This window comes from Anabrus simplex, chromosome 3 (assembly GCF_040414725.1).
Source record: "Anabrus simplex isolate iqAnaSimp1 chromosome 3, ASM4041472v1, whole genome shotgun sequence".
NCBI classification, from domain to species: Eukaryota; Metazoa; Arthropoda; class Insecta; order Orthoptera; family Tettigoniidae; genus Anabrus; species Anabrus simplex.
Genome location: NC_090267.1, coordinates 21,081,938 through 21,106,777, shown reverse-complemented (window position 1 = coordinate 21,106,777; position 24,840 = coordinate 21,081,938). Strand labels below are relative to the sequence as shown.

Genomic DNA, 24,840 nt, shown 5'->3' with positions numbered 1-24,840 from the left:
GTCAGTGAAGCGATCTATTATTTTTCTGTTAATGGGCTATCTAAAGTCTAGTATCTGTTGGCTGGTATGGATACTTAAATTACTACATTCTCTGAGCTTTCAGTAGAGAGATGGCTTGAAATGACGTTAGTAGACGAGTAAGTTTGAGTGGTGTCTTCAAAAGTAGGAATGATCACAATATGAAGATAAAGTTGAAATTCACTAGAACAAATTGGGGCAAATATTTATTTGTAAGAACGGGAGTTAGAGATTGGAATAACTTACCAAGGGACATTTTCAACAAATTACCAATTTCTTTGCAATCATTTAAGAAAGACTAGGAAAACAACAGATAGGGAATCTGCCGCCTAGGCGACTGCTCCAAATGCAGATCAATAAAGTTTGAGTAAAATATTTGCTCTAGTCCATTCTGTAAATACTAGGTGTCGTCAGCCAAGACATCTTGTTCATATATGCTGTTCTAATAATATTTCAGTAAGCATATCAATTTAATTTTCATTAGACTTATACATACGTTATTGTAAACAACTTGTTCTAAATCGTGTATTGATTGGTTAGATGTAAGACGAAGCATTCATCTTGCCGGGATAAATTAATCATAAATCAGTTAATGAATAACAATTAGTCATCCTGTCCTCTGATAGACGTTGCTGGTGTAATGCTAGCAGACCTCCACAGTGAATACATCCCCTGTTCCGATCTCTTAATGCTTCCCGGAGTGAATTGCCTCGGACTGAAGGCGGATTTTATTAAGAATATCAAAGAAGGTTACTAGAGGAGCATTCCAAAGAGAACTTGTTTAACGTAACATCCAGTGTATTGATTTTTCATTACGGTTATGAAAGCGATGAGAGGGAAAGTTGATGGATGAGCGCTTGAACTACTCGACATCTTTATAAATACAATTGTAATTTTATATGCATCTTTCAAAAATGTACTTCATGTGTCGCTCTTATCTCCGATTAGGTGTGCAAAAACAGATTCAGTTCAATTTGTCTCTTCGTCTGCTTATATGTTTGTTACGACACGGTAAACATCTTCAAGTCATTTCTCTAAACTCAGGCGGGTTAGTACGAAGTGGCGCAGCAATAATACGGGAATTGTTAAACAGTTAGGGGCACTGGAAAGTTGTACATCACAAAATTTGTGAAGAGAAATTGATTCATGCTATAGTGTATATGACTTCGTCCCACACTCAAAAGTGTCATTTAGGCAACAGTCACGGAAAGTGATCTTTTACGTTACGAGAGAGAAGTTTACCTCGGAGCAACGTAAACGTGAAAGGATGTTTAAGCACTAATACGGTAGAATGCAAACGTATTTAGTCAAGGCGCAAGTGTATCCTAGCCCGCATAACAGTTCTGCTGTGAGATTTGCATAGATATTAGCGATCTGAAATGTCAGAACTCCTAAATGTTATGCAACGCACCGAGATGACGTAGAGTGTGTAGATCGTACTTGCGCCTTGTGGCTAAAGCTCATTTTCCTAGTTATCACTTGAGTGGCTGTTGCGTGCAACACGGTATTTTATTTCATACTATAACGTAATTGTATTCTTCCCGCACTCAAAAGAGTATGGAAAATGACGCTTTGCCGTACTGTAATTACTTCCCGCATAATTTTAATACAAATCTCCTCTGACTGGTTGAACTCCGCTTCACGGTAATGTAAACACCGATAGTCAAAGAGATTATGAATCGTTTTTCTTTTTTTACAAGTGGCTTTACGTCTAACCGACACAGATGGAAATAGGAAAGGCCTAGGAGTTGGAAGGACGCGGCCCTGGCCTTAATTAGGGTACAGCCCCAGAATTTGCCTGGTGTGAAAATGGGAAACAATGGAAACCTTTTTCAGGGCTGCCAATATTGGGATTCGAACCCACTGTCTCCCAGATTATGAATCAAGGAACATCAAACTTAACTTGTTGAATTGTTTCTCCACCTGATAGCAGCACTGTGGCTCCGTATCATCTACACAAAAAATGTTCGTCTCTGCATTCCCAGCTCAAGTAATTTGCCGCCATCACTAATGTATAGCTCAATCCATTTCCGACAGACAAATATTGCATATATAAAAAAAACAATCAAAAACAAACAAACAAACAAACAAACAAACATGCATACATAGGATAGAAATTGAATCAGTGCTCTCTGAAGTTTTTAGATGTGTGACATGAAGGAGTCAAACAAAATGATAGCTGCCATGCATTAGTTTATGGATGTGACTGTGATGCGCGCTGATCTCCCACTCGGTCGGGGTATCAGCTGCCACCAATAAATTGTGTTGCGCGCGAGAACTCTACATCAGAAGAAAAAGATTGGCAAACATATGCAGTTCAAACATGTAGTTTCATGGTGGTTTGAGGAATGTGCAACCTCATACAACTGTATGAGTCAAACTGTTTAAAGATACATCATGTTCCCTAATCAGCATACTGGGTCAGAGGTCCCCGGGTTCGATTCCCGAGTGGGTCTAGGATTTTAACTCGGTATGATTAATTTCTCTTGTTCGGAAACTGGGCGTTTTTGTTCTTTTCAGCACACTACACTACGAGCCAGCACAGACAGATGCAGTGGTGCACATCCATCCGTATAGGTTTGGCGTCGGGAAGGGCATCCGTCGGCATAACTAGGCCCAATCCATATCAAGTGACTACCCAATAAACTGGGATTAATTCCAGGAAGAAGAAGAAACTGTTGAATGTACAGTGTGTAAAATCGAGAGCACGATTGCGAATAATTTTTTGAGGTATCAGATGAAAATACTGATTGCTATAGTCGCTGGCTCTGTTCGCCGCTTGTGTCCCCACCAATGAATATTAAACTCTACAATGAAAGATCATGTCTTTGTGTTAGGAATTCCCCGTAAAACTTGAGTTTCTATGACCACGATCACATCAGCAGTCTTCATGCTTACTTACCTTTAACGGTTTCAGTCGTGAATGTTATTGCCTTGAGGAAGAAAAAACATTTCTTATTGACACAGGGACTTTAATCCTACTCTGGAGGTTGGAACAGGGGTCTCTTGAGCCTTGTAAAAATCAATAAGGAACTGTCTGATGTTAAAAGGAGGGAACTCGGTCAGAAAAGCCAAGCGATATTGCTGACACTCCAGTATCTACAGACAAGGCAGGGAAAATACAACTAACCCGTGAAATATTTATAAAACTGTCGTAGAATTCACCCGTGTTAATGAACAGGAGAACTGCGCATCACAGTAAATGATGAAAACCGTGATTTTGGTTAACCAATTGCTTGTTGTCACATGTCTGAGCGTGTGAATCCCCCGTCTGCCCCTATTACTTCGCTGTGTCATTACATGTGAGTGAGTGGGGGGAGCAGACGTGTTTAGTGACCAGTTAAATGGTGCTCACGATAAAACAGTGCGTGTTCATTGTCGAATGTTATGCGAAGCACGATTCGTGGAAAATCTGTGCGGAACTCTTTGCGCAAGAGTTTAAGACTGGAAGTGTTTTGGAAAAACTTCCAGCAAAGTCTGCAATGTAAAACAGAGGCAAAATGGCGTGAACTGGCTCTGTAGTGAATGCACATTTCTTGTTTACAATTTGTTTTACGTCGCACCGACACAGATAGGTCTCATGGCAACGAGGGGATAGGAAAGGCCTAGGAGTGGGAAGGAAGCGGACGTAGTATTAATTAAGGTACAGCCTCAGCCTGGAGTAAAAATATGAAACCACGGAAAACTATCTTCAGGGCTGCCAACACACTGTTTCCCGGATGCAAGCTCACAGCTGCGCGCCCCTAAACACCCGGCCAACTCGCCCAGTGTCGTGAATAAAAACCGTAATCATCCGAAAAACTTTCGAACACTAGAAAACATTGCTCGGGTGAGAGAAAGCCCGGAGCGAATTACGACGAAATCTGAAAGCCGTTTATCTGTGCAAATGGGAATTAAGACATCGTAGTGTCGAAACACGGACCTGGATCTGTATCCTTGTGCCTGCGTTGAAGCAGAACATTCGCGTGTTGAGTTCTGGTTTCTGTGTGAAGAGGATCCTTAGTTTTTCATTTCTTCACATGAGGCCATTTCGAAAATCTTCTGTGATGTTCATTAACAAATCAGTTTTATAGATATTTCACCGGCCAGCTTTATTTTGACCACCCGGGATGTGAACAGAAAGGGAAATCAAAACGAGCCACACAAAGTCAATACTAGACACAAGCTGGTAATCTCTACTACAATGCTGGATTCAGATGATGGATGGGGGATTTCCGAAATCATGTCGCGGCCCACACTTTGGGAAATAGTGATTGTGGACGAAAGTACAGGCACAGTTATGGGTCTTAAGATGCATATCTCTGAAATATGAATCATACATACAATACATGGTCCATTTCGAATGCGAACCTGAAATAACTCCACCACGGACATTTAGTGGATTAAGTGATCCTACAATGTAGTCAGGTGTCACCGCTCAAACAAGCTTGGCGAGAACTGTGACATGACCTGGCATCGAGCCATGGCCGCTTAAAATAGCGCTGCTTTGTCGCAGAATGCTCAGACGTGTTTCTATTGAAGTTTACCAACTATGACTGTTATCTCTGTACAACGTAATAACAACATTTGCTATGCATTGATCTCCGACTTTTCATAAAGTATCTGGCAGCGGACGTGCTGGTGCGGTTCCCACCAGTGTTTTGTACTCGGCATCTCACATAATAAGCTAAAAGTACATGTAGATGTATTTAATTTAGCCTTCGGATACAGCATGCTGTTGAAGAATAAGCTGAATCATTGCCACCGGGCCGGATAATGGGATGCAGTAATTCATGGGGTTCACCGTAAGTATCCTTTTTCATTTTTCTTTACAAATTCCTTTACGCCGCATCGACACAGACAGGTCTTATGGTGACGATGGAACAAGAAAAACATAGGAGTGGGAAGGAAGGGGCCGTGGCCTTAATTAAGGTACAGCCACAGCATTTGCATGGTGTGCAAATGTGAAACCACAGCAAACCATCCTCAGGGATGCCCGATTCGAATCCACTATCTCCCGGATGCAAGTTCGGAGCTGTACGTCGCTAACCGCATGGCCGATTCGCTCGGTGTACTGAAAGAAAAACAAATTTGGAAGTACTAAAGGAAGTCAAACAGAGTGGAAACTGTTAACAGGAATGGAAAGAGGGAAAATCAAATTTACAGGACATAAGTACCATTATGCACAACACCTACATCACTAATAAACTTGAAGGCGAAATATTAGGAAGGAAAAGAAGAGGCCGGTGTGGAAAGAAATACTTGGAAGAGATAAAATAAGAAAATGGGATTGGGATGTTTGGTGACGATGAAAAGAGAGGAACAAGATAGCGATGAATGTTTGTACTGCCTTCGGAAAATAAATGAAGTAAAAGCACAGTTCTCTGCACATGGTTATGAGGGTATTTAGGGTATTTAGGGGTTGTAGTAAGGATGTAAAGGAGAGGGCATATAAGTCTCTGGTAAGACCCCTAATAGAGTATGGTTCCAGTGCATGGGACCCTCACCAGGATTACTTGATTCAAGAAATGGAAAAGATCCCAAAGAAAGCAGCTCGATTTGTTGTGGGTGACTTCCGACCAAAGATTATTGTTACGAAAATGTTGCAAACTTTCGGCTGGGAAGACTTGGGAGTAAGGAGACGAGCTGCTCGACTAAGTGGTATGTTTCGATCCGTCAGTGGAGAGATGGCGGGCAATAACATTGGTAGATGCATACGCTGGAGTGGAGCTGTTAGTAGGCTAGTATATAGAGATAAAGTTGGGTATTTTTTTTTACAAATAGCTTTACGTCGCATCGACACATACAGGTCTTATGGCGTCAATGGAACAGGAAAGGGCTAGGAGGGTGAAGGAAATGGCCGTACCCTTAATAAGGTACAACGGAAACCGTCTTAAGGACTATCGATAGTGGGGTCCGAAACCACTATCTCCCAAATGCAAGATAAACAACTGGTAGGGAATCTACCCCAAATGTAGATCAACGGTGATTGATTGATTGATTGATTGATTGATTGATTGATTGATTGATTGATTGATTGATCCACGGAGTTATGGTCAAAAAGGGATGGATCGTGGTGGTCGTGTATCTCGAGCGCCACGGTCAATCAAACATACCCGTCATTTAAAACACGGGATATGAGGCTAATTGTACAGTAAAATACAATTATCTTAGCTCACTTGAATTGTAAATTAGCCCTCTAATTTTTTCATTGATTGAAAATGTTGGTTATATTGGGATGGTCCTGTATGGTGTACCGTAGTGACGTGGAACGTTGCGAGAGGAGAGAAAGCAGAAAAGAAGACTTCTCCGAAGAGTGGTGCGGCCTAACCGTGACATTTGGAGTTGTTACTCGATATCAGGTTTGCTGGTCTCCTGCAACACCCAAGGACCGATACTGGCGAGAGTGCTGATCTTTTTTACAGATGGCTTTACGTCACAGACTGCTCTTATGGTGACAATGGGATAGGAAAGGCCTAGGACTGGGAAGGAAGCGGCCATGGCCTTGATTATGGTACAGTCTCAGCATTTGTCTGGTGTGAAAATTGGAAACCACGGAAAACCATCTTCAAGGGTGCCGACAGCGCGGTTCGAAGTGTGCTACCTGATACTATGTAGAGGGTTAGGCTCGTCCCTCCTGGAACTACAATGCGCCGCACTGTCCGCTTGGGAGTTGCCGTAGGAAAGCAAACCTCCTGCAGCCGGCAGCGTTAGTGCATCGAACGACCAAAGATGGTTGGTTTTAAAAGATTTTGGAGTATATGCTGAGTTTGAACTAAAATTTTGAAGGAAACGACAAATGAAGTGTAAAATTATTGGGAGTTGTGCAACACAGCATCGCCCCTTATAATAAAGCCTGTTGTTAAAGAAGTGTAAGGTGTGGCATTACGACAGCTCAGGACGTAGACACGTATACAGCACGCGCAAGCACGGAGACTCAACATACGCTACCCCCTGTGGGTGGGGGTGGTAGAATAACATACACGGTATTTCCTGCCTGTGAAAAAGGCATGGCTGGCGAACACAGCATTGCCCCCACTTACTTGTGCCAGGCTCTTCACTTTCACCTATCCTATCTGACCTCCCTTGGTCAACTCCTGTTCTCCAGAAGTTTACAACATTTCCTAACACTATTCTTTTGTCGGAAATCACCAAAAACAAATCATGTGTTAGCCTGCCTCAGCAATACGGCGCTAAGTGGACAGCAAATGAAAAATTCTATGTTCATTAGAAAAGTCCGTGATATTACTCTTGCTGAAAATACGCAGCCTGTTTCCAGTAATTGATCGGGGTCAGAAATAGGAAGAATGAAGGCCCCCTCTAGCGGTGAGGGTCGGAATTGTGCCGGCTGCCGAAGCCTGCCGCACTCCCCTGGAGCAATGCTTAATGACTGACAGATACGAGTAAAATGAAATGATATTGGAGTGTGTTGCTGGAGTGAAAGGTGACAGGGAAAATCGGATTACACGGAGAGATGCGCTATCCCCCCTACGCATTGTGTACCATAAATCTCACCTGGAGAAACCGGGATTTGAACCATGGAAACCAGCGGTTAATGGCCGGATACAAAATACAAACATGCGTGGAGGAATGTCAACAAGTACCTACAGTATCTACAGCGGATTGGATGAAGGTAATTAAAACTATTAAGTAGGCCCAGTCCAGAATGATAGACTCCGTTTCTCATGTCATAAGGGGGCCACGTGACTTGAAGATTCTCGATGCTTTCTTGTGTAGAATTTAAACATTCGAGTAACTAACCTGCTGGGTGTCTGCATTAAGTAACACTGGAATTCGTTCACGAAATGGATGAATAACGTCCAACGATTTCCAGGTAATTCGCCTCCAATTGTTTATATTACACAGCTAATGGGTAAAACATTCGCTGTGCTCCGGTCTTTCTTAATTCTGAATTCGAAGAGAGGTTGGCAGCAATTTCTCCCCCCCCCCCCCTCCCGCCAATCTTTCTGCTTTCTTATCATCTTGCTTCTGTGCCTTTTCTGATTTGTTTAGCTCTAGAGTATTGTAGTCTAGGTCTTCCTCTTCCTCTCTTACCGTGTATCGCTCCTTCCATACATTAAATATAAAACTATTGTACCTGTAGAGATGCCCAATTGATTGCCCTCTTCTGTTCTTTGCTATTGACAGCAGAACTACTGTTTTATTTATTTTAGAATTTTTCCACTTGTGAACTTTGGTATTCACGAGATCTTTTACATCCTCCTCCAGCACCACATTTGTATAGAGCGAGGGGCTCGCAACAGTCAGCTTGCATTCGGGAAATAGTGAGTTCAAACTCGACATTCGCCACCCGTAGAGATGATTTTTGCGGGTTTCCCATCTTCAGAGCAGGCAAATGTTGAGGCTGTGCCTTAATTAAGGCCACGGTTGTTTCATTCCCAGTCCTAACTAATTCCTATCCCATTGTCACCACAAGACCTACCCGTGTTGGTGCGATTTGAAACAAATTCGAAAAGAAAGAAAAACCACTCTTCTCTTTGAGATAAACAAACGGTCTTAAATATGTTTGCCGGCCATGGCCATTGACTAACAGGTGATCATTTCAGATGCCAACCAGCCGTAACACACAGCCTGCACGGTTACTAGGAAACATTGTCTGACCATCCATCCATACCTTACATCACTGCCTGCACGGTTGCTAGGTAACATTGTCTGACCATCCATCCATACCTTACATCACTGCCTGCACGGTTGCTAGGTAACATTGTCTAACCATCCATCCATACCTTACATCACTGCCTGCACGGTTGCTAGGTAACATTGTCTGACCATCCATCCATACCTTACATCACAGCCTGCACGGTTACTAGGTAACACTGTATGGCCATCCATCCACACCTTACATCACTGCCTGCACGGTTGCTAGGTAACATTGTCTGACCATGCATCCATACCTTACATCACTGCCTGCACGGTTACTAGGTAACATTGTCTGGCCATCCATCCATACCTTACATCACTGCCTGCACGGTTACTAGGTAACATTGTCTGAACATCCATCCATACCTTACATCACAGCCTGCACGGTTACTAGGTAACATTGTCTGACCATCCATCCATACCTTACATCACAGCCTGCACGGTTACTAGGTAACATTGTCTGAACATCCATCCATACCTTACATCACAGTCCACGCGCTTGCTTGAGTTACACTTCCGATGATATGGATTAAGCCAGTTCAGCCAGAAATTTTTGGTAAATGCGAAGCAGCTATAAATGATTCCTTTGACTACCGTACCGGGATTTTGAATGGCGCGAAGTCTCCTGTCTGTGTTGAGGTGTCTTATTATGGCAAACTTCCTCGACCACTACATTACATAATATATGTTGGGGATATATCGTCGTCTTTATTGTTCTGTTATTTTGACGTCTATTACTGTGAAGTTGTTCAGTCTGTCGTAACGAATGCAGGATTTATAAAATACGTCGTAAAACAAAATACTGTATTTCATATTGAATTATACTGGAAAGGAATAGCATTTAATTAAAACAGAATGACATCTTTGGATCTTGAGACATCATCATTATTGTATGGAAGTGGAATATGAACAATAACAAGCCCAAAATGAAAGCTAATAGACGTTTTCTAAATGTGGTGTTACGGAAGAATGTTTTATTTACAATTGGCTTAACGTCGCACCGACACAGCCAGGTCTTATTGCGACGATGGGAGAGGAAAAGGGTAATAGTTGGAAGGAAGCGGCCGTGGCCCTAATTAAGGTACAGTCCCAGGATTTGCCTCGTAAGGAAATGTGTAACCATCGTCAAGTCTCCCAACAGTGGGGTTTTGCATCCGGGAGATAGTAGGTTCGAATCTCACTATCAGCAGCCCTGAAGATGGTTTTCCGTGGTTTCCCATTTTCACACCAGGTAAATGCTAGGGCTGTACCTTAATTAAGGCCACGGCCGCTTCCTTCCAACTCCTAGTCCTTTCCTATCCCATCGTCGCCATAAGACCTATCTGTGTCGGTGCGACGTAAAGCCCCTAGCCAAAAAAAAAAAAAATAACAGTGGAGTTTTCGAATGTAAGCTCACGGCTGTGTGCCCGTAACTGAACGGCCAACTCGCTCCGTACTGAAGAGTGCTGAATGTTAGATGGGTAGATCGAATCAATAATAAAATACTGAATCGTATTGGTGGGAGGAGAATGATTTGGCGAAATGTGACCAGAAGAAGAGATGTAATAATAGGATACATTAAGACACACAGGACTTGTTCAGTTGGTTTTCATGGGAAGTGTAGGTGGTAAGAACGATATGGGTAGACGAAGGTATGAATGACACACAGAGGTAGGTTGCAGCAGTCATGAAATAACAGAAAGTTTACTACAGGATAGGATGGCATGGAGAGCGCCATCAAACCAGTTTTGGACTGATGACTCAAACAACAACAGTGCTGTCAGTCTGTGTAGGTGTACGTACAATTGTAATCGTCTTATTTGGTTGTGGCCTATCTGTGGTTTTTCTGTGACTTGATATATTTCCTGTAGTTTCTTTCTCATCCAAATTTCAGTTTCGTATTTTGACCTAGGAATTTTCTAAGAACTTTCCGCTCTTGTTTTCTGATGTTTTTATTTGTGACCAACCGTCGATTATTAGGGTACCTAATGCATAAATTCCCTTTGGTTTGATGACTGTTGTGTCGTAATTTTGCATTTTTGACGTAGAAAATTTGTTGTGTTTGTGTTCTCGCTGCAGTTTAGCGGTTCTTTCTTTGTTTTCTTCCTGGTTTATCCCTGCTGGTTCAATAATTTCACCTAGACACTTGTATTTACGTACTTGAAGAATATTTCCGAACTTTGTGATTAATGATTGATTGTTGAATCTTGATTTAGTTCCTTCTATACTACGTCGTTTCAAATGAAATTTGGATCTCGGTTTTGCCACTATTTCATGAAGTTACATTTGCTGGCGAGACCTAGTGTTAAGGCGCTGGCATTCTAACCCCAACTTGGCAGGTTCGATCCTGGCTCGGTCCCGTGGTATTTGAAGGTTCTCAAATACGACAGCCCCGTGTCGGTAGATTTACTGGCACGTAAAAGAACTCCTGCGGGACTAAATTCCGGCACCTCGGCGTCTCCGAAGACCTTAAAAAAGTAGTTAGTGGGACGTAAAGCAAATAACATTATTATTATTATTATTATTATTATTATTATTATTATTATTATTATTATTATTATTATTATTATTAAACCTAGATTGAATAGCAGTCGGGACAAACCATTTCCTTGTCGGACTAGCAATTCTAATTTCGTTCGGTTAAGAAATTGCACACAATTTTAATTTTTCATATTAAAACAAACCAAAGCGCATGGCGCAACCGTCCCGACAGGACACCACTGCTCAGCCTGCAAATTACGAGGTGTCGTGTGGTCAGCACGACGAATTCTCTCGTTCGTTATTCTTGGCTTTCTAGACCGGTGCCGCTATCTCACTGTCAGATAGCTCCTCAATTCTAATCACGTAGGCTGAATGGACCTCGGACCTGCCCTCAAATTCAGGTAAAAATCCCTGACGTGGCCTCATAATGCGTTGGCTAAATTTTGTTTGATCAATTCCCTTGTCTTCTTATTTACATGGAATTCCTCTAGTCTGTAGAATAGTGTCTATTATTATTATTATTATTATTATTATTATTATTATTATTATTATTATTATTATTATTATTATTATTATTATTATTTGCTGCTTGTTTAGCATCTCACCAACACATCTAAGGTTTACAGCGACGGAAGGATAGAAAAGGCCTAGGAGTGGGAAGGAATTGGCCGTGGCCTTAATTAAGGTACAGTCTCAGCATTTTTCTGGTGAGAAAAGGAAGACCCCGGAAAAGCATCTTCAGGGCTGCCGACGCTGGGATTCGAACCCACTATCTCTCGGCCACGTCGCTCGGTATTATTCTTCTTTCTCCTTTAGGGACTTCTAAGGACCACGTGACAATTTCAATGCTTCATCCTTTGTCGTTCCTCCTTCTTCCTCCAGTACTCCATCTGCTCACTATGCCTCCCTTTCCTCTTCTCGGACCATTTCGAGGCTGTCTTCTTTCCCTTCCGACCTTGGAATTCTTCCATTTTTAACACTTTCTTTCTAACAATCTCTCTCCCCGTTACTTCTTCTTCCCTTATCTTGTTTCTTTCCAAATCATTTCTTGACTTCAGGTTGTTAACCTGTCGTCATCCATTCTGTATAAATGTCCAAAAATATCAATCGCGTCTTCCGCATTGTTTGTATGTTCTGTAATACTTCATCATCACTTGTTGATTTCCAGAGTTCTGCAGTTATTAGCAGGCCGAGTATTTTCCGTATAATTTTTTCCAGTACTTCTAGTTTATTTATTATTATTATTATTATTATTATTATTATTATTATTATTATTATTATTATTATTATTATTATTTAACCGGCCCCGTGGTGTAGGGGTAGCGTGCCTGCCTCTTACTAGGAGGAGCCGGGTTCGATTCCCGGCCAGGTCAGGGAATTTTACCAGGACCTGAGGGCTGGTTTGAGGTCCACTCAGCCTGCGTGATTAGAATTGAGGAACTATCTGACGGTGAGATAGCGGCCCCCGTCTAGAAAGCCAAGAATAACGGCCGAGAGGATTCGTCGTGCTGACCACGCGACACCTAGTAATCTGCAGGCCTTCGGGCTGAGCAGCGGTCGCTTGGTAGGCTAAGGCCTTTCAAGGGCTGTAGTGCCGTGGGGTTTTGCTTGGTTTGGTTTATTATTTATTTATTTATTTATTTATTTATTTACTTCTAATAATTAAGAAAGGACGAATATTACAAAAGAAAGTAAAAATCATGCATGTTAAAAGCACGGTTTCATGTGGTTCATAGGGTTCAATCGTCTTATTTTAATTGTATCTGTGATTTTTTTCTGTGACTTGATAAATTTCATATAGTTGCTTTCTCATCAAAATTCCATTTTCGTTTTTTGACCAAGGAATTTTCTAAGAACTTGTAAAGGAGTGTACGCTTGAAATGCGCTAGTATTGATCTTTTACAAACAGGACCGCAACATCCAGATCAAGCAATGCAGTGCCAACACTTCAATTTGGGTGTGAGATCTGGAATACTTTTAGGAGACAAAATGTGTGGAAGATGCCATCAGCGTTGTATCAGACAAACACTTAAAGTAAAATTGCAGGACCTTCAATCAATCCAAGTCAATACTACGTGCAGTGAAGTAGTCATTTATCATGTTCCCGGCATTCCTCAGACACCTCTTCCAAAGCAAGTAAAACCTACGTGATCAACTGAAGTCACCTTGAAAAAATAAACGGCTGCGAAATTGAGGAGCCGTAATAATTTATTGAGAAGGCTAGCTGGGGCATCACGGGGTGCTGACGCCAACTGCCTTGGCCCTGGTTTATTCTCTGGCCGAATACTGAGCAAGTGTGTGGATGAGCAGTTCACATTGCCAAAACAACTCCGAGAGACAATGCTTATCATCTCTTTCACCCTGCTTTGCATCCTAGTCCAGTGGCTGCCAGTCCCTCCTCACATAGCATGCTCATGTCCGCTTCTGGACCATGATGAAGAGCGACGATCTTCCTATACACCAGAAACTTAATTAAAGGGAGGTTACAACGGTTGAAAGGACTCACCATGATGTTGAAGGGGAGTCACAATTTTTTGGTGTGAAGCCATCCTGGCTTGTACAATGAGAGCTTGCAGGTAACAATATACATCACTGCCTCACAAATACTGACGGGTGTCGTATCACTTCCTGAAACCTCATAATGATCTAGGTAGTATGATCATTCGTTGTGTATATTAATAATCCAGAATGTTTGTATAGGGAATACACTTTAGCACCATACACAATCATTTTTCAAGCATAACTCCTTACTATAAAAGAAGCAGTAAGATGGTGCTTACAAAATAATTATAGTGCTCATTCTTCCATCACCGGCATAATGGAAAAATCTAATCTACACCCTCAAACACTAGGAATCCTATCGAGCAACTTGCATATCTGTTTTAGTTGGGTAAAAGGTCATGCCGGAACTGTTGGGAATGAGAGGGTGGACAGGTTAGCAGGATGCTCAGCTCGATGGGATACAGATTTCAGCTTCTTCATGTGTCCCGTATCTCATGGGAAGAGGATATTCAGAAGTGAAATGGTAAGGAGTTGGAACTAGGTATCGACAAGCAGCATGAAGGGACATGTCACACGGGAGCTGTTCTTTCCAACCATGTACCTACGTTTAACCTCAAAATTCCTTGAACGCACTTTTATACTCACACAGTTTATGACTGGACATGGTAAATTTAGAAGTTATTTTCAATGGTTTAAAATACCGTCACCAGAAGGATACATTATTGTATGTGCCAGTGAGAACAAACAGTAGATCATTTATTTTATATTGTCCACTACATGCTTTCTTTCGTTCTTTCTTTCTTTCTTTCTTTCTTTCTTTCTTTCTTTCTTTCTTTCTTTCTTTCTTAATCCGTTTACTCTTTGGGGTTGGTTTTTTCCCTCAAACTCAGCGAGGGATCTCACCACTGCCGCTTCAAGTGCAGTGTCCTGGAGCGTGAGACCTTGGGTCTACGGATCCAAGTGGAGAGTAGGACCAATGCCTCACCTGAAAGACATTTTATACCTCGCAAATATAATACCAATCTTATTTTTAATTGCTTACTTGCTTTACGTCCCACTAACTACTTTTGCCATTTTCGGAGACACTGATGTGCCGGAATTTAGGTCTGAAGCTGATGTATTTGCCTTTTGCGGGGATGGAATGATCGGAAGGGACAGACAAGGAAGAGTAAAGGAACCAGCCGTGGCCTTAAGTTAGGTACTATCCCAGCATATACCTGGAGGAGAAGTGAGAAAACACAGAAAACCACTTCGACGATGGCAGAGGAGAGAAGCGAACCCCCTGCACTCAGTTGATCTCCCGAGGCTGAGTGGACCTCGTCCCAGCCCTCGTACCACTTTTGAAATTCTGTGACAGAGCCTGGAATCGAACCCGGACCTCCGGGGGTGGCAGCTAATCACGTTAACCACTACAGCACAGAGGTAGACGCTATCTAATGAAACGATTTGTTAGGATGCCCCATTTACCGCAATAATTTTTCCCCGCCAGATTCTGATATATTTGTGAAAAGGTGTTGCACTTCAGCTTTTATCTGTTTCTTAGACAATGTTTTAACACATTGTAATATTCTTATCCAGTAAGTTGTTTAACTAATGTATTAATAGCCGTCAATAGTGTACTGTTATAAACGATAGTCACACATGCTTACTGGTAAAATAGAGCTACCTTTCTTGAAGAATAAATAATAGTAATATACACCAGACATAATACAGCCCACTACAACGGGGATGAACTCACGAAAACCAGCGTGGAGAACGGTCTTTGATCTCACGTCTTCTCACTTCAGCCTCGGGAATGCCTGGAGAGATGCGTGTTTGCAGCCCAGCTGGCACCAGTCTTTCCCGGGCTGTCAGGTGTGACAGCGGTGGGCAGACTGCCCGTGGTTTGGCTGCTGTACTGAAAGGCAGACTATGAAGCATTTCGTGCAGAAACGCCCATTATTTTTATTTGCTGGCTCGACAAGCAGCAGTCAGCTGCACAGTAGCCTAGTCCTAATGTCCCACTCGCACACGTTTTCTCCGCAACACGAAGGGATTAGAAGTGGTGAGACCGAGTACAGATTGTTTTATTGTTCCCCACTTGGCGGCCTTTTCCGACGTGCAGGAGGTACAGATATCGCTCCATCCACAGGGGAGATAAAGAGTTCCGATAAATCGACAGTGAACCCATGAAGTGTAATAAAATGAAAGACATTTTACACCTCGTAAATATAATACCAATCTTATTCTTAATAATAATGTTACTTGCTTTAAGTCCCACTAACTACTTTTGTGGTTTTCGGAGACGCCGAGGTGCCGGAATTTAGGCCCAGAGGTGACGTATTTGAACACTTCCAAATACTACCAGACTCAGTCAGGATCGAACCTGCCAAGTTGGGGTCAGAAGGCCAGCGTCTCAGCCGTCTGAGCCACTCAGCACGGAATTTATTCTTTTTCTTTGCTATTTGCTTTACGTCGCACCGACGCAGATAGGTCTTATGGCGACAATGGGGCAGGAAAGGGCTAGAAATGGAAAGAAGCGGCCGTGGCCTTAATTAAAGTACAGCCCCAGCATTTGCCTGGTGTGAAAATGGGAAACCACGGAAAACCATCTTCAGGGTTGTCGACAGTGGGGTTCGAACCCACTATCTACCGGATGCGAGCTCACAGCTGCGCGCTCCTAACCGCACGGCCAACTCGCCCGGTAATTCTTATTCTTATTCTCATCGTTGCGCCCAACTATCGAGCTCGACTGAACTTATTTAACACATGATTTTGCTTTCTTCTCTTCCCAGAACCTCTACATCCTCTCGCTGTGTCGTTTGTCCCATTCTTCCGTCCATGAGGTTGTGTCTTGATCCCGAACAACTAAATATACCCTGTCCAGATTGCGGACAAGAGATTAGTGTTGATGTGAGATACATAAAACAGATACAATTTTCCGAACAGTCTCATTTGTAATTTTTGTTCTAGGAGTATTAATATTAACTGGTACATTGGGATGTTTTAAAAAATATTTTTCTTATTGAAAATGTTTAATAATTTAGTTTGAGGTAATCTTACCTTTTAGAAGGTCATATTATTATCTTGCATAGCATAACTAGAGGGGTAGTTGTTTATGGTGGATTAGTAAGAGTTGTATTATTATTATTATTATTATTATTATTATTATTATTATTATTATTATTATTTGCTAGTGGATTTACGTCGCACCGACACAGATGGTTTTTTTGGCGACGATGGGAGTTGGAAGGAAGCGGCCGTGGCCTTAATTAAGGTACAGCCCCAGCATTTGCCTGTGAGAAAATGGGAAACCACGGAAAACCATCTTCAGGGCTGTCGACAGTGGGATTCTAACCCACTATCTCCCGGATGCAAGCTCACAGCCGTGTGCTCCTAAACGCACGGTCAACTCCCCGATATTATTATTATTATTATTATTATTATTATTATTATTATTATTATTATTATTATTATTATTATTATTATGCCAATGAAAGAAGTGAGTGGTTGCATCGACAAGGCATTAGCCTTTAGAATATTGATGATTCAAGATTCAAGATTCAAGATACCCGCCTCCCTTTATCTCAAAATCATAGATTAGGGAGAGGGTATTATTTATTGTAATCGTTCCATAATTTCATAATTTGTGATACATGCCGTATACAAAATTAGAAGGAGTAACTTAAAGAACTATTGTGAATATTGTTAATAATTGGTACATGCGATAAATGTTCGTATAAGACAGGTGCATAGAAATTGAACAGAGAAAGAATACTATAAACTGAATGTTGGACTTCAGAATATTGATGATAATAATAATAATAATAATAATAATAATAATAATAATAATAATACATAAGAAGTGAATTTATTTGGAAACAAGTGGATTTTTTCTTACATGCTTTTAGCTTTCTTTGTGTATTACCCAGTATTCCAATTGTGTGTACCAGAACTTGGTGTACCAACTGAGGGTTCATTTTTCTGCAGCCCATCAAATTAGAATTTTGTTCATATCAAAGTCAACATTTCCAGTCAAGCGGGTTGGAAAAGTTGGTATTTCCCACTTGTTCGCAATCAGGACGACACCATCCATGCAGTGTTAGTTCTAATCTCGGGTTGTTCAGCAAAATGATGTTTGTTCACCAACATTCTGTACCATAAAATTTCATCTGTTATGCTCATATTTGAAAGTCTTTTTCAATTTCGATTATCCAGTACTTCTCGGCTTTCAGTGAGGAGGCATAATTATATATCTTTTTAACAAGTATTTCATTGTCTGTTCCTTGAATATGGCGACAACATTTCGGTCGTCTTTTTCTAATAGAACCAGATATTTTCTTAGAATATTAGAGTGTTTTAATTTGCCATTCCGAGGTGTTGATTTCTTGTGATTCTATAGGCCTCTCTTTGTTTGTTTCGCGGGGTTAAAAGTCAGGTTGTGAGTTTCACAAATAGGAAAAGTCCTCTCAGTTTTAATTACTGCGTTGATGGGGTGAAGGTTCCTTTTGGGAACCGTTGTAAATACTTTGGTCTTAATATAAGGAAAGATCTTCATTGGGGTAATCACATAAGTATAATTGTAAAGGGTAAAGATCTCTGCACATGGTTATGAGGGTATTTAGGGGTTGTAGTACGGATGTAAAAGAGAGGGCATATAAGGCCCTGGTAAGACCCCAACTAGGTTCCAGTGTATGGGACCCTCACCAGCATTATTTGATTCAAGAACTGGAAAAAATCCAAAGAAAAGCAACTCGATTTGTTCTGGGTGATTTCCGACAAAAGAGTAGCGTTACAAAAAAAGGTTGCAAAGTTTGGGCTTGGAAGAATTGGAAGAAAGGAGACGAGCTGCTCGACTAACTGGTATGCTCCGAGCTGTCAGCGGAGAGATGGCATGGAATGATATTTGTAGATGAATGAATGTGAGTGCTGTTTGAGTAGGAAAGATCACAATACGAAGATAAAGTCGGAATTCAGGAGAAGAAATTGGGACAAATATCCGTTTATAGGTAGAGGAGTTACGGACAGGATAATTTACCAAGGGAGATGTTCAAAACACTTCCAAATTCTTTGCAATCGTTTAAGAACAGACTAGGAAAACAACAGACATCGAATCTGCCACCTGGGCGACTGCCCTAAGTGCAGATCACTGGTGATTGATTGATTGATTGATTGATTGATTGATTGATTGATTGATTGATTGATTGATTGATTGATTGATTGATTGACTGATTGATTGATTGATTGTTTGATTGATTGATGCATACTTGTATGCATTTGTGTATATTAACTCGTTAATTAATTTATTGTTGTTAATATTTCTTTTGTACTTATTAATAACAATATTGGAGGATGCATAGTAAGGCCGAGAGGACAGCAAAATAGATGCAAGGACTTCCTGAAATCTGATGTGAGGGAATGCCCGCCTTACAACGGGAACTGACAGGAAGCTGTGATAAGACGACATATTGTTCCCGAGGGCGAACTTGAATGTAAGGGTTATGTCAATCACAGAAGGGATGATCACCAGGTTCTGTTACAAAGGGAAACTTTGTGGTAAAGCTTGTTATTATATGACTGCTCCCTTCAGCGATCCAGGAATCTATAACCGGCAACACTGAAGAATAAATCACTGTACTAGCCAGAGGTTTAATGGCAATGGTGACGATGGTGTGCAACACGTTGAACGTGTGTGACGGAAATTCGTGCGCTGACATCAAGATCTAATTCTGCACAGTATTCTAGCTTCCATTTAAAAAACAATACACTGCTGTGCCCTTCAGCGCTCACACACCTCCACAACTATCCTTCAGGTCTCATTTAGTTCTATACCTCTTATGAGTTCAACCATCGTCGTCTTGCTCTCCCTCCGCTTCCCTTTCCCTCTGTAACCAAGTCAATTATTCTCCTAGGTAACTATCCTCCTCCATTCGCCTCACATGACCCCACCACCAAAGCCGCTTTATGCGTACAGCTTCATTCATCGAAGTTCATTCCTAACTTAGCCTTTACCTCCTCGTTCCTCCTGTCATTGTTCCCATCTATTTATACTGGTGATCCTGGGAGAACACACATTCTAAATACTGTACTTGGAATGATCTACCTGGTCCAGTTATGTATTCCCAACTTGACATTCAGTTCTCTTACGTTTCTTCCCTCTGACATCACTACATAAGTTTTAATGTTGCATGATATTCGATTGCAGGCTTTCAGCACAACTTGCCATTAAGACCAAGTCATCGATATGGGCCAAACTGCTTAGTGCATCTGCACTTAACTGAATCCCTTCCTGCCAATACAGACTTCTCCAACCTCTGTAAGTACCTTAGATCTAGAACTCATTATAATATCAATTTTCACTGCAGCCAAATTGTCTAAATAAATGCTTTTGGTTGTTTTGGAGAATCTACCTTTAATCCCATAATTTTCAGTATGACCAACAACTTTTGCCTGGGCACTCTCTCGTGTGCCTTCTCTAGATCTACGAAACATAAGTACGACTGCCTATTCCTCTTGCAGCATTTTCCAGTTACTTGGTACATACTGAAAATCTGATCCTGACAAACCCTCTGAGGTTTGAAACGGCACTGGTTTTCATCGAATTTTCTCTCAAACATTGATCGCACCTTCCGTTCCAGAATGCCGGTGAACACCTTGCCTGGTATAATGATCACTGAAATAACTCGATAGCCTTCCTGTTCCTTTGCGTGTAAATAGATGCAGTTACAACTTTCGTCCATTCAGAAGGTACCTGACTAATATTCTATGCTGATCTTATTACTTTACTAGTAAATGTACCCGTGCTTCGCTACGGTACTCAACATTGTAAAAGCATTTCTACACACAGAGAGTAAGATTTCATTCAAGTGTATATTTCTTAGCGTTATTCGATAAACACCACGGGAACGTCCTTTGTTAGGCCCCTTAAAACAACAAGCAACACGGAACGTCCTTACACTTTCCTTCCGATGTTAGGTGCGCGTGGGGGGGGGGGGTTCATGATCATTCGCCTTTTTGTTTAGTTGCCTACTTGGCAAGTCCAATTATACTTGTTGTATCTCTTCTTTCTATGCGTTTCATTGAGTTAGTAACTATGAGTAGGATGAAATCTGTGTACAGTTTTCATACATTGCTTTATCTTCCGCATACTTAGGCGGCAGCTAGAATCGTAATATCTGGTCGCAAATGACCACTGTTTGTGCCGATGGGCTACACCCCGCGGTACTGTTGAAATATTGACAACCACTTCTATTCGAAGACGATTGTAAACTCCTTCGGTATTCAGAATGGCAACTTGACGTCTCTCTCGCCTTCTACCCTACAAACAACCACGAATTTACAAGAATTATGACGAAAAGGACGTAACGTTACTTCCCTGCTGGTGAACAGTCAGAGACGTTGCCATAGTAACCGACTGGTCGTTGCCGGTCTGCGAAAGAGCACGAAACCCGCAGAAAATAGTAATTTTCTCAGTCATTTGAGGAGTAAGCTAAATTAAGGGGATAAAATATATTTAAAATGAAAGAAGGTTTCATATGCAGTCTACATATTTTACAGAAAATCAATAGTGTATGAGAAAATATCAAATAACGCGTTGATCACCCTATAAACACCCAGTCTGTTCCGTGATTTTTGTATACATGCATATCATAACCAGTTCCTGAATGAGTATACTCTACATTATATGAAATTTGGTCGAGATCTATCCAGCCGTTTAGCCATGATAGTGGAACAGACAGACAGACAGACAGACAGACAGACAGACAGACAGACAGACAGACAGACAGACAGACAGACAGACAGACAGACAGACAGACAGACAGACAGACAGACAGACAGACAGACAAAACCGGTACCAAAGATAAAAACCACTAATATGACCTTGAGCTGTCCTAAAACTGATAAATGTCTGAAAAATTGGCAAAATAAACGAAATTACAGACAGATAAATGATATATTTCAATCGAAAGGCTTGAGAATCAGGATATTCCAGGTCTCATTTTTTCGGATGACATCCTTCTGCTCACATTGACTCCCACTATCATGCAGGGTGTATTTGAAGTGATAAATTACTGTATAGAAGGGAATTTAAAACCAAGGTAATGGTAAACAAAAATGGATATAAATTGTCAAAGAATGAAAAATAGTGGATGGGTAAGACGAGATTAGAAGTTGTAAAGAAAGTAGAGTGTTTGGGTTTGATATCATGTGGAAATGGAAAATAGACAGAACAAATAAAAAGAGCTAAACTGAAGGGTATAAGTGCAATGTCAGCAATTAACTTTTTGGATAAAATGATGCCCAACATTGATTACAGAGTTTTTAATGCATTAGGTAAATAGTGTGTTGTACGGAGCAGAGATCTGGGGAGTTACAGGGAAAGTTACGAGTAGATTTGCTATAATAATTATGGAACTACCCAGTTGTACAGCTAACTGTAGAGTGAGAATGATGTGCAACGATATAAGTCTTCAAGCAGACATTGTTAAAAATACTGTATATTCAAATATTGGCAGAAACAAGTTGCGATCAGGTGGCGAAGTGTTAGAGATAGCCTACCAACACCAAATGAAACATCAGAACCAAGGATACTGGGTAGATGGGGTATGGAACATTTTGGATACTGAAAGAATGGGATAATGCTGGGAAGGGGATTGCAAAGAGCAGATAACATTATGTAAAAAGAGCCTAAGAGTTAAGGATATTGAAAAGAAACAAATTCCTTCACAGTGTAAAAGTAAGAGGTCAAGGAAGAATTTTATATTGCTATTGGGAGAGTGAGAATAAATATAGATAATATGAAAAATAAGGAAATGAAGGGCATAATATATTTATTTATTTATTTATTTATTTATTTATTTATTTATTTATTTATTTATTTATTTATTTATTTATTTATTTATGTATTTATTTATTTATTTATTTAATCGTGTCAGAAACATACAATTATATCTTACAATTATATCAGGACAATAACAAATCTGGTACTATAACCATTAATCATTTCTGATTATGGCAGGTAACAATGTGATTAAGCTCTACATAAATATAAATTTAATTAAATGCGCTGTGACCAATATGAGGATAATTCACATGCTTCCTTGGTAGCATCGATCACATTCTGGAGAGAGCAAGTAGTTGGACACAAGTTAAAAACAAGAAGATGGCTCATTGTCTGTTCTTCACCACATTCACATAGAGTGGAGTCACAAACAAAACCCCACCTTCTCATGTTGATCTTTGTTCTTCCAACTCCTGAACGCAACATGTTGAGCGTCTTCCACATTGACCAGCCTTCCTGGTGGCCTGGAGGAAGTATTTCGGAAGGCGTCATCCATCCTGCAAGGTGGCTGGATCAAGAACGCCATGAATTCACTTTGAAGTTCGATGGTGGTTAAGTGAGGCTTTCAGTTGTATGGAGAAAGCTTTTCCTTGACTTGAGCCGTTGGGTTGCTGGCTGGTACCCATATAAAGTATGGGTCGTCAGGTTCAGTACTTTAGATTTCTCCAGTCTGGATGCACACTCACGGCGAATACCTGGAGGTGGGATACCTGCCAGACAATAAATTTTATCAACTCGTGTAGATCTCAAACATCCTGTAATGAGTCTGCAAGTCTCATTTAAGGCAACATCCACTTGCTTAGCATGACAAGATATACACCAGACAGGGCAGGCGTATTCTGCTGCTGAATAAGAGAGCTATTGCTGAAGTTCTTAAAAGGAGAAGATGCGCCCCCCATGTTGAACCCGATAATTTTCGGATAATATTGTTCCTTGCAAATACCTTCCTGTTGGTGTTCGGACAGTTTGTTCTATAGGTTAGTGCTCGGTCAAGAGTTACTCCTAGATATTTGGGAGTGAAGCAGTGTTCTAATAGTTTACCTTCCCAAATCACTTGCAATTTTTTGGCTGTCTGTCGATTTTTCAGGTGGAAGGCACAGACTTGTGTTTTTGATGGGTTTGGCTTTAGTTGGTTCTCTTGGCAATAACCACTTAGAATGTGTAGAGCATGGGAGAGCTTCTCTTCAGCAAGTTGAAACGTTTCCTCTTGAGCTGCCAGAGCGACATCATCTGGATAATGGGGGTACACTAAAATAAAGCGTAAAGACAAAATAGAGATGAAAAATATTTACTATGTTCGGAAGAAATGGAATGGCACACCTTATAAAAGACTGTTTAGAGACAAGGGAAATAAGGGAGAAATTTATAGATGAGGAGGATATGAGAAAAACTAATAACGGAAATCAGCTATATACTATTGTGAAGCTATTGAACAGAGAGTGGACGCAGCCGGGAAGAATTGCAAAATTATTCAACATTATTACGGGAATGTAGAGTAAGTAAATTAGTGGAAGGAATATGTTAGTTAGTAATAGAATTGTGCCTAAGGCAACCTGGACAATGTAACTCCACTGAAGTCTAGAGCCGTTAGGAGCGTAGACTAGAGTAGTAGCATATAATTACTGTAATTTATCGTCGTAGTTCTATTAGTATGCAGGTTTTCTGTTTTTATTTCTATGGTCAATATTAATATTCATTTCGCGAGTCGGGCATGATACGGAGTGCGCGGTGACCTCTTTGTGGGGGGGGGGGGGATTTTTCCGGGATATCTGATGAACCTCGAGAGCATGTCCGAGAAGTTTAACTTCTTACAATAATGTTTCTAACAAACTTTTCAGGTCATTTCTTATCTGTTCAACTTCTAAATCACTTTTATTTAAATGCTATTTGATCGGGGCGTCGACCCATGTGGATCTTCTGCCATTACTGGCACCGTATTGTATGAACCTGCGTGTAATTGGAATGCGGTAGTGTGGAATGTTGTGTGTGAGGAAAGGAAGATTAAGGATGTCACAAACAGCCAGTCCCCAGCCCAGGGATACTAATAGTTACAGTTAAAAAACCCTGACCCGGCCGGGGATCGAACCCCGGGCCGCCGCGTGACAGCCGGACGTGTTGCCCCCTACACCACGGGGCCGGACTCTAAATCACTTATAAATATTAAATTTTGATTCATGATATTTTCCGGACACCTTAATTCTTTAGTTGCGTCTTTACTGTATGTTCTTCAATTATACTATAATTCAGTTTTGTAAATTGCATGTATCGAAAATTACGATTAAAAATAACAATACCCTACCTGGATCTATGATTTCCGATATTATGGGAGATCCTATCTTAGATCTCCTTTTAACCGTATGGTTGTGAGTTTTTCTATAACCTATCAGCCACGGGTAGTA

The 24,840-nt window shown here is 41.0% G+C and overlaps 1 protein-coding gene across 5 annotated transcripts in view; it reads left to right on the top strand.

Moving 5' to 3' along the window:
• LOC136865933 (neuropeptides capa receptor) overlaps window positions 1–24,840 on the top strand; it is a 218,216-nt gene that overhangs the window by 112,698 nt on the left and 80,678 nt on the right. Inside the window, exon 1 of one of the 5 annotated variants that reach the window (XM_067142481.2) lies at window positions 4,781–4,802. The exons of 3 other annotated variants lie outside the window; for them this stretch is intronic. The gene's annotated coding sequence lies outside the window, so the exon portion shown is untranslated. Of the gene's footprint in view, window positions 1–4,780; window positions 4,803–19,829; window positions 19,916–24,840 lie in introns of those variants that run through there. One more of the 5 variants, XM_068226567.1, reaches the window with a different exon arrangement.